The sequence below is a fragment of the Carettochelys insculpta genome, chromosome 17, assembly GCF_033958435.1.
Source record: "Carettochelys insculpta isolate YL-2023 chromosome 17, ASM3395843v1, whole genome shotgun sequence".
Classification (NCBI taxonomy): domain Eukaryota; kingdom Metazoa; phylum Chordata; order Testudines; family Carettochelyidae; genus Carettochelys; species Carettochelys insculpta.
In genome coordinates this window covers 21267268-21277396 of record NC_134153.1, presented here as the reverse complement: position 1 = coordinate 21277396, position 10129 = coordinate 21267268, and the positions used below count along the sequence as shown (strand labels likewise).

Genomic DNA, 10129 nt, shown 5'->3' with positions numbered 1-10129 from the left:
CTGGGCGGAGGACTGCAGGTCCCATGGGGCGCTGCGCTTATGGGGCCGGGCCACCTCAGGACTACGAGTCCCATTATAGCCCGCGCGCATGGGAACTACACATCCCGTCATGTCCCGCGCTGGCGAGGCTGACTCCGGCTGCGGCTGGTGGCGGTGGCTTGCGGAGGGGCTGGTTCCTATTTAAACTTCGGCAGGAAGGAAAATGGCGGCGAGGAGCTGAGTGTGGGGGGGCGCGGGGAGAAGGAGAGGCGTGCAAGCTTGGACTCCCTTCCCTGGTGAGTGGGGAGGGGTCGAGTTCTAGCTCTTTCTCAGCCGTTCTCAGTTTTGGTGGGCGGCGAAGGAGCTGCTGCTCGTGGGGACGATAACAGCGTGGGGGCTCCAGGGTCAGGGGCGTCCCTAGCTACTGTCCTGGCCGCTTCTCCCTCGCTGGTTGGGGCGGAGGGCGCCCCTGGTCGGGGAGGAGCAGGAGGTGTGATGGGTCGCTAAACTGGCGGCTCCGAGCGCTCTTTTTCTCCCCGTACCGGCAGAAGTTGGAGCCAGGAGAGGCTGACCGAGGGCAGTAGAGGGGAAAGAGTTGCCCAAAGACATGTTCCTTGTTAGCCACACACCCAGGCCTGGCAATTTGGGTGGAGGTCTTTGAAGCGACAGCCGAAGCCATGGGCGTGCGTGGTGGATGTTCTGCTCTTCCCTTCTCTTCGCTGGGTGCTGGATTACTGGAGGTAAACTGGAATGAATGAGAGCCGGTGGGTGGGAGTTGAGAGATGCGCCTGGATAGGAGATGATCTTTGAGCAAGCCCTTGTGGTAAGTTTCAAGCGTGGCTTTTAGTCGTCCTTTCTCTCTCGGGAAAGGGGTGCAATGAACGGGCAATCTGAGGTGATTTCCGCTTATCTCTTGTTCTCCTCTTTTGCCTCAACCATGGTGAGTGTGTACTGTTGGGAGAGGGAGGCAAGAACTAGCTTCCGGCGTCGTGAGGTAACGGTGGCTAAAGGTGGTGAGCTTGGATCAGTGGAGTGCTGTCTGCGCCTGAAACAATTCCACCAGCGCCTTATTCGTTCTGGGCTTGCTTTCTTTTACTGCTGCTTCTCAGAGCTCCTGGCTTCACGCTGCCAACTCCGTCAATGAAATTAGCTTTGAAAAACGACTTTTGTTCATTCATATGCCCCCTTCTTTCCCTTAAACTATTAGATGGAAGTTCAGTTTAAGGCATGACTTTACTTTGTTTAAAAGTTAATGTAGAAAGAACATGAGAACCTGGCTAAAATTTAAGTTTTAATGTTAAAAGGTTACTTTAGTATTTATAGCATCTTTGCTATAGGTGACACACAGATGTGGTTTTTGTTTTAGTTTTAGTTTTTGGTTTTCTTTCCTGGGGTGTTTCCCTCTTTTTTAGTACTGCAGAGAGCCACAGTGTAAATGTATATCTAGAAGTTGCAAAAAAAGACACTTACGGGACAGTGTTTGATACAGCCATTACAGTACCTCCTTAATGGTTAATAACGGATTGTTGATCTGTCACTTTAGCTTCGGGGGACCAATCAGCCTGTTCTTATTGCAGTAATAAACATCCTTTTCCTCTGCTTGCAAGAAGGTAAATACCACACCTTTGCTGCAGTCATATGAGGTTACAAGAGAGACAGCAGTGGTAGATTTAAACACACACAAACTGAAGAAACTCGCTCAACCACCACATCTATTTCTGTTAAGAGAAATAGGCAGCATTGAACAGCGAACTACTTAGTGTGTAAGCTCAAGTGTGGCTTCCAGCTTCACTTTATCTCGAAGTTTAGGTTTCTGTCTTTGAGAGAGTTTTTTAATACCTTTGTAAATTTGTATTGTATACCAATATTTTCAGTGCTTATTATTTACTTATGACATTGACCATAAAGCTGAGATAAAATTGAGTGGGAGAGGAAAGAAAGCTTGACCATGTTAGAAGTAAAAGTATATTAATATGTGGTTTTTTTAAGGTCATGGTGAATTAGAGAACTTTACAAGACAAACATTTGTCTTACTGATCTTTATTGCTGTATGATAAAATGACTGACTTCAGGAAAGGAAGACACCCTTACACAGTTTGAGGGCTTGTCTGTGCTTACCGGGGCCGAGGTGGACCTATTCAGGGTTGATCTTTTGGAGTGTTTTTTTTTTTTTTTGGGTGTCTGGTGGAGACATGCAAAATCAATCTGCCTGAGGTTGACAGTCAACCACTGTACTGCTTGCTGTAGCACGAAATCAGGGAGGTAGATAGGAGAAACTGTTCCATCAACCTCCTCCAGTGAGGGGGACAGACCTTAAAGTTGACTCCGGATATATAGCTAGCTTGGCAATTAGCAATTCTAGCTATGGCAATTCTGTAGCTAAAATCGGCATATCTGCATTTGACTTTAAGGTCAGTGTAGACCAAGCTTGACTCTGGAGGTTGCTTCAGGGTCTGCATTTAAATTAGCAGTACTATGAGATTGAGCAACATGGGATATTTTGCATTATGTTGGTATAATCTGCAGGAGAAATTGCATTGCAGTGGTTTATTGAAAGGAAGAGAGGAAGAGGACAAAGACCTGAAGAGTGAAGTGAAAGTGTTTTAAACTAGGAAAAATACTGGAGATTGTTTATAAGATAATGGAAGGGAGGCCTTAAAGCTGATTGCTGGGGGAAGTGTTTGTTGGTAGGGCCGCCTTGTTCATTTTTTTTTTTTTGTATTTTTTTAAAATCAATAGATTTTTCAGCTTGAATACTATACTGAGGTGCAACCCTCAAAATTAACATTAACTTCCCAATTTCATCTGATACCTCAAATGTCTGCTTCATGTCACATGAGAAAAGCAAAGGTGCATTGAATGGCTTTTTTTGCCCCTTAATTTACACAGCAGATGGGGAAAAATTTGTAGAGAAGTATCTTAATTTAAAATTGAAGAACATTTCAAGAATGGATTTTTATTCTGAGTAATTCTCATTGTTTATAAAACACTTCTAAATGCAGGAAAATTGAATAAACTTGATTCCAAACTAACTATTTTAGTAACAGAGAGTAAGCCGTGCTAGTCTATACACTATCGAAACAAAAAGCAGTCAAGTAGCACTTCAAAGACTAGCAAAGTAGTTTATTAGGTGAGCTTTCGTGGGACAGACCCACTTGTTCAGACCATATCCAGACCAGAACAAATTCAATATTTAAGACACAGAGAACCAAAAACAGTAAGCAAGGAGGACAAATCAGAAAAAGGATAATCAAGGTGAGCAAATCAGAGAGTGGAGGGGTGGCGGGGGGGGGGAAGATCAAGAATTAGATTGAGTTAGGTATGCAGACGAGCCCCTATAGTGACTCAGAAAGTTCCCATCACGATTTAAACCATGTGTTAATGTTCCAAATTTGAATATAAATGTCAGTTTGTCCACTTCCCTTTCTACAAAGGAGCGATAATTTCTTTTCAGTAACACACATACCTTGAGGTCATTGACAGAATGCCCCATGTCTTAAATATTGAGTCTGTTCTGGTCTGGATATGGTCTGAAGAAGTGGGTGTGTCCCACGAAAGCTCACCTAATAAACTACTTTGCTAGTCTTCAAAGTGCTGCTTGACTGCTTTTTGTTTGAACTGTTGTAGTGTTTAAGAAATACTACTTTAATAAATTCTTAATATTAACATATAAAATGACAACTCATAACTCAATCTTGAAATTTCACAATGCAGAAGAGAAGAATTCACGTTTCCTGATATGCATGCTAGATTTAAGAAACTTTTTTTATAAAAACTGTCCTACTTGTCAGCTTTTATTTCATTTTTTTTTTTTATCCCCTCTCTGGCTATGTGTACACTAGCACCCTCCTTTTGGAAGGAGCATGGTAATAAGCGAGTTGGGAAGATGCTAATGAGGTGCAGCTGTGAATATGCAGGGACTCATTAGCATAATGGTGGCTGTGTGCGATTCGAAACCATTGCTTTCAAATTGCTACCACCTGTTTAGACAGGGACCTTTCATAAAAGTCCCCTGGACTTTGAAAGCCCCTTTTTCTTAAAGCCAAATAGGAAGAAGGGCCTTTTGAAGTCCAGGGGGTCCTTTCGAAAAGCCATTTGTGTAGACGGGGGCACAATTCGAAAGCGCTGCCTTTTGAATTGTGCACTGCTGCCATTATGCTAATGAGATGCTGCATATTCATGGTAGTGCCTCATTAGCATTTTCCTATCTTGCTCAATACCATGCCCCTTCTGAAAGGAGGGGGCTAGTATAGACATGGCTTCTGTTACATATTTGTCATGCCAGTTGATTTTTCAGCACTATTTCCAGATCTGAAGAAGTAGGTCTGCCCCATGAAGCTCATCACCTAATAAATTCTTATTAGTCTTTAAAGTGCTACGTGATTGCTTTTTTTGTTTTGTGAAGATACAGACTAATGTGGCTACCTGTCTGTAACCATTCTGATTAACTTGCAGCACACTACTCATCTATAAAGCCTATTTAGTGGATTGGTTTATTGTCGGATATTGTTGTTGTTAAAGGATATCGCTAAGCATGGGTAATTGCAGGACTTGACTCTTCCAGTGGTCTGTAATTTTATGTGAAAGTGTGTTTTCTAGATCTTAAAAATGCTTAATTCAATCCTTTCCACTGAATTTATTTATCAGTTAAATAATTATTGGGGTTCAGCATTGGCCTAGATCATAAGAAGGGAGTTGTCCTCAACAAGCCTCCAGTTTGAGGGTTAGCCATGTTAGTCTGTAAAAACAACAAGGAATTCTGTATCACCTTGCAGACTAATGAGTTTATTAGGGCATAAGCTTTTGTCGGTAAAACTCACTTCATCAGATGGAATGGAAAGGAAACAGGGCACATGTATATAAGAAAGTTCCCCAAAAAAAAAAAAAGCGCTTACTATGCATTGTAAATTAAGCTGATTGTGGCCATTCAGTGTAGCTGTTGGGGAGATGTGAATATTTATTTGGTGGAAGTTGACACTGTAGACTGTTAACCAAGAAAGATTCTTATTCAGGCCTCATTATATGTGAAATTGCATATCTGTGCCAATTCAGCTGTTCCCTTCATAATAGAGTTCTGAATTCTTTTTATAGAAGTATGGATACTTTTAAAATCCTTTATTGAATGTCTAGTGAGGTTGAAGTGTTCCCCCTATAGGTTTGTATGTTTGTCTTGTGGGTTCTGTCTTATGGGCCTTTCTTGATGTCTGATTTGTGCTCACTTATCCTTTGGTGCAGATTGTCTGGTTTGTCCAATATGCATGGCAGAGGGGCATTGCTGGCACTTGATCATAGAATCCTAGGGCTGGAAGGGAGCTCAGGAGGTCATCTCACCCAGCCCCCTGCTTCAAGCAGAATCAACCCCAACTAAGTCATCCCAGCCAGGACCTTGTCAAGCCGGGACTTAAACCTCTAGGGATGGAGAATCCACCACCTCTCTAGGCAGTGCATTCCAGTGCTTCACCACCCTCCTGGAGAAGTAGTTCTTCCTAATAACCAAGCTACTCCTCTCCTTCAGTAACTTCAGACCATTGCTCCTTGATCTGCTATCTGACACCCCCGAACAGTTTCCTACCCTCCTCTAGTGCTCCCCTTCAGGAAGCTGAAGGCTGCTATTAAATCACCCCTCAGTCTTCTCTTCTGTAAACTAAACAAGTCCAAATCCCTCAGCCTCTCCTCATAGGTCATGTGCTCTAGCCCCTTCATCATTTTTGTTGCCCTCTGCTGAACCTGCTCCAGCACATCCACATGCTTTTTACACTGGTGGGCCCCAAACTGGACACAATATTCCAGATGTGGCCTTGCCAGTGCTGAATAGAGGGGGAACAACCACTTCTCTAGATCTGCTCGAAATGCTCCTTCTAATGCACCCTCATGTGCTGTTAGCCTTCTTGGCTACAAGGGCACACTGTCTACTCATATTCAGCCTTTCATCCACCATGACCCCTAAGTCCCTTTCCGCTAAACTACTGCTTAGCCAGTTGTTCCCCAGCCTATAACAATGCTTTGGATTCTTCAGTCCAAAGTGCATGACTCTATGCTTCTCCTTATTGAACTGCATCAGATTTCTTTTGGCCCAATCCTCCAATTTATTCAGGTGACTCTGGGTCCTACCTCTTCCCCAAGCTTGGTGTCATTGACAAACTTGCTGAGGGTGCAGTCCAGTCCTTCATCCAAGTCATTAATAAAGATGTTGAATAATACCAGCCGCAGAATCAAGCCTTGGGGCACTCCACATGAAACCAGCCACCAATCAGATAGTGAGCCATTGACCAATACCCGTTGGGCCCGACTGTCAGGCCAGCTTTTTGTCCATCTTACAGTCCATGGATCCAAATCTATATGTAATTTATGGGCAAGAATGTTGTGGGAGACTGCATCAGAAGTTTTGCTGAAGTCAAGGTATATCACATCCACTGACTTCCCCATGTCCACAGAGCCTGTTACCTCGTCATAGAAACTAATCAGATTGGTCAGGCAGGACTTGCCCTTGATGAATCCATGTTGGCTACTTTTCATCACTTCTCCTCTGCAAGTGCTCCAAAATGGACTCCCTGAGGATCCCCTCCATTATTTTCCCTGGGATTGAGGTAAGGCTGACCCATCTATCATAGAAAATCATAGAAGAGTAGGACTGGAAGGGACCTCGAGAGGCCATCGAGTCCAACACCCTGCCCTCATGGCAGGACCAAGCATTTGCTAGACCATCCCTGAAAGCCATCTATCTAACCTCCTTCTTGAATAGCTCCAGTGATGGAGATTCTACCACCTCCCTTGGCAATTCATTCCAGTGTTGATCACCCTGACAGTTAGGAACTTTTTCCTAATGTCCAACCTGAGCCTCCCCTGCTGCAATTTCAGTCCATTGCCTCTTGCTCTCTCCTCAGAGGCAAGGAAGAACAAGTTCCCTCCCTCTGCCTTATGACACCCTTTTAAATACCTGAAAACTGCTATCATGTCCCCCCGCAATCTTCTCTTTTCCAAACTAAACAAGCCCAATTCTTTCAGCCTTTCTTCATAGGTCATGTTCTCTAGACCTTTGATCATTCTCGTTGCTCTCCTCTGGACCCTCTCCAATTTCTCCACATCCTTCCTGAACTGCGGTGCCCAGAACTGGACACAATACTCCAGCTGAGACGCAATACTTCAATCTGTAGTTCCCTGGATTGTCCTCCTTTCTTTTTTTAACAGTGGGCACTACATTTGCTTTTTTCCCCACTCGTCTGGGATCTCTCCTGATCTCCAAGAGTCTTCAAAGATAATGGCGAAAGGCTCAGCCATGACCTCTGCCAATTTCCTCCATACCCTTGGGTGCATTAAATCCAGACCCATGGATCTGTGTACATCTAGTTTTTCTAGATAGCTCATAATTTGTTCCTTTCCCACAGATGGCACATTAGGGGATGTTGAATGGCCACAGTCATCCTGACGGATCTTGCTTTGTACCTGGAACAGTGTGCTAAGCCACTTGCCTGTGGATCCCCTGAAACCCCTCCCTGCTGAGCCCCAACCTCATTCACCTAGACTCCCTAGATTGCTTGACCTGAGAACTCTCTCTCAACCCATACCTGTATCCCCCTCCACACTTGTAGGCCTTGCTGAACCTGCCTGCCCACATGTGGTGCACCTTGCAAAGAGTGACGGGGCTTGGGAGTGTTCCTAGGTCAGGCTTTGTCCTTGTGTTGCGTCGAGGTTGGATACAGCCTTGTCATTGAGGGTGTGTGTGAGAAGTGGGGATGACACTACATAGTAATCCACCACCTCCACGCAGGCAGGCTTCTGGGCTCCCTCATGCTGTTCTGGAGTTGCCACATTTATGACCCAATTTGCACAATTTTAAAATACTGTGTAATTTTCTTACGCGGGAGTAAGTTGTGACACATGCATTCCTGCATTTTACATATCTGAAAATTAGTAATGTAAACAAATGTGGAGGCTGTGTCAGGAAAGCATGGAGCTCTACGACTAGGGTTGTCACTATCTTAATTCTGCTTGATTTTAGAATGTGTGACATAAAGCTATTCATCTTAGTGAGGTGGATACCTATTCACAGGCTGCAAAAAAACAAGTATTTCCAAATGAGTATAATTGCTACTACATTTTGTTACCCGATTTGCCTGTTACTCTGGGGCAGAGGTCTGCAACTGAAATCACAGAGCCATTTTTTCAAATTCAGTTAAAATCAATACTTCAGCAGCTGCAATGCATGAGTACAAGCCAGTCCTTAATAAATGTCAAATTGTGTGCTTTTTATCACCCCTGTTTTTAAGAAAAGGGCACAAACAATGATTTGTGCCAGTTAGAAAGTTGCTAGCCCAGCTCTAGGCTGTACCTGCTCTCAGGCTGAACCCCAACCTCCCCCCTCCCCCTCGGTTTGACTTGCCTCACCATGCAGTTCTGCCATAGCTGCTGCCTTTCTGCCCACTGCTCTTCGCCACCTCCTTCTCAGAGTCGCTGTGCGGCTCCAGCAGGAGCAGGCTTGGCCTCCCCTTCCCACAGTTTTCATGACTGCTTAGACTTTTGCACACATGGGGCAACTCCCTGCCCTGCTGCGACTGAGCAACTTGGGCTGCTGCCACTTAAATAGCCAACTAAATTCAGTTAGTTCAATGGTGTGCAACTGAATTTAGTTTAGTTGGCGGTAGCAGCTCTCAGTCGTGTGTGCAGTCAGTCAGTCTTGGAGCTGCGGGTGACTCCTCAGAGATCTGGAGCCGAAGGTTGTCGACCCCTGGTCTAGGGTATGCTCATTTATTTGTGATTGTGGGGAAGGGGAGAGGATGCTTGTGTTACTAGTATTCATAAGGAGCTTTACTTCTCCATTCTGCCAGTTCCCTCCTAATGGAGCTCTTCTGTCTGACACAGGGTCCACACAGGATTAGATTCTTCTCACGCTGGACTCAGATGAACACACAGTCAGAGCTTGTCTGAGAACTGGTTAATCAGCACTTACAAGATGACACCTTATATGTCCCTGTACTTGGTGGGCTGGGTTGCGCAGCAGTGCCAGTCTGTGGCTTTTATGTGCCCTTGGGCTCAGTGGCTGGGTTAAACAGCACTTTGATCTGGCACCCCAGGTGAAAGGAGCAATTTTTACAGGACCTTGAGGTGAGTGGCTGTTTGGAGAGTTTGTGTTTGGGGGTTACTTGCTGGTTATCTAAGAGCTACCGTGTACTGGGCTTGTATGTCTTTTGGTTTGTTTGGAGAGTCACGTGGTGAACTGTTTGATTTGACAGACTGTGTGCTGATGCAGGCAGTTGCAAGCTGTGTGATCCTTTAATAGAATTTGAAATCTAAAACTCTCTGTTGATTGGTTGAACCATAGCCAGAGGGTGGGACTATCAGGAAGGCCAGAGCTTATAAAGTCTGCTAGAAAGTGACCAGGGCAGTTGCCAACAGGAGGAAGTTTAGGTGGAGAGTTGGCTTTCTTTTAAACTCTTGTATGCTGGACTATATCTCAAACTACTGCATTTAAATAAAATCCCCATCTATAATCTAATTATCCATAGGAGAGAATGCAGACAGAAGCCAACCAGCAGAGTGGGCTGTTTATTTCAGCCAATGTAAGATGTGTGATTACCTGTCCTATGGACAGGCTGTATGTGTGTGCATTTGGTGCAAGGAGCTCCTGGCCCTAAGACAGGGTTCTGGCTTTGGAGGCCAGGGTGCTTGAACTGGAGGAGCTAAGGGAGGCAGAGAGGTATGTTGATGAGGCTTTCTGGGATTCTGTACAATTTTTCCACCTTGTCAGACAGCCCCTGAGCTGTTAAGGAGGGTAAAAGGCTTAGGGAAGAAGAGCAGGAGCAGAGGGGAAACCATTCCACAGCTGGGGCCCTCCTTCCAGATGGTGTGATACCCTCACACTGCAGATGCCTCTCCAGGGGAGGAATCTCCACTCAGTAGAGAGAGGCAGGTGTTAGTAGTAGGAGATTCTATCATGAGAAACCTAGATAACTGGATTTGCAGAGATCGTGGAAAACTGTATGGAGACTTGCCTGCCTGTTGCAAAGGTTACGGATCTCTCAAGACATCTAGTAGACTTGTGTAGTGCTGGGGAGGAGCTGGTGGTGTGGGATGTGTAGGTACCAATGACACAGGGGCGGGTAGGAGAGGTATGTTGGAGACCAAGTGTAGGTTGCTAAGAAAGAGACTGAAA

At 45.0% G+C, this 10129-nt stretch overlaps 1 protein-coding gene across 6 annotated transcripts in view; it reads left to right on the top strand.

Annotated features, from left to right (window-relative positions):
- The first annotated feature begins 139 nt into the window (after positions 1-139).
- Positions 140-10129, top strand: part of NCOA3 (nuclear receptor coactivator 3) — a 186203-nt gene continuing 176213 nt past the window's right edge. The window contains exon 1 of one of the 6 annotated variants that reach the window (XM_075011851.1): positions 140-275. The gene's annotated coding sequence lies outside the window, so the exon portion shown is untranslated. Of the gene's footprint in view, positions 276-1564; positions 1590-10129 lie in introns of those variants that run through there. The other 5 variants (XM_075011853.1, XM_075011859.1, XM_075011857.1 and 2 more) reach the window with 5 other exon arrangements.